Here is a 677-nt window from a genome sequence, read left to right on the forward strand (position 1 = left end):
ACACACACACATATTAAGAAATTTATTGCTAGAAATTGGTTTATGTGATTTAGGAAGCTGACTAAGTAAATCTGAATTCCATAGGCCAGGCCATCAAGAATGGTTGGCAAGCTGGATTTCTCAGGTATATGCTTAAGCTGCAATCCACAGGTAGAATTTCTTCCTCCTCCAGGAAGCCTCACTTATTCTCTTAAAATCCTTTCAACTGATTGAGTCAGGCCCACCCAGGATTATCTAGGATGATTTTTATTACTTAAAGTAAACTTATTATAAACTTTAATTATATCTACAAAATGCCTTCATACATTTAGAGTAACACCTAGATTAGTGTTTGAATAACTGGTGACTATAGCCTAGTCAAGTTCACACATAAAACGGGCCATCAGAGGTGGATTAAGGTCTACCATGTTTGTAACTATTTTCTATGTGTCACAATTGTTGAACAAATGTCTTTTTACTTTTTTTGTTCTACTTTTTTAAGTAGTTGCCTTTGTAAATAAAATAAACCCTAATCTCCTCCCTGACAATTTTCCTCAGCTGTTTCTCAACTCATTTATGTATGAAAAATCAAGTTTTTTTGAATAGCAAATAGTTTCTTAGTAAATACGTGGTTTCAGTGGCAATAATAAATTCACTTGAGCAGGAGATAATCATCAAATCAAAAGACTAAATGCTTG

This window comes from Equus przewalskii, chromosome 1 (assembly GCF_037783145.1).
Source record: "Equus przewalskii isolate Varuska chromosome 1, EquPr2, whole genome shotgun sequence".
Lineage (NCBI taxonomy): Eukaryota > Metazoa > Chordata > Mammalia > Perissodactyla > Equidae > Equus > Equus przewalskii.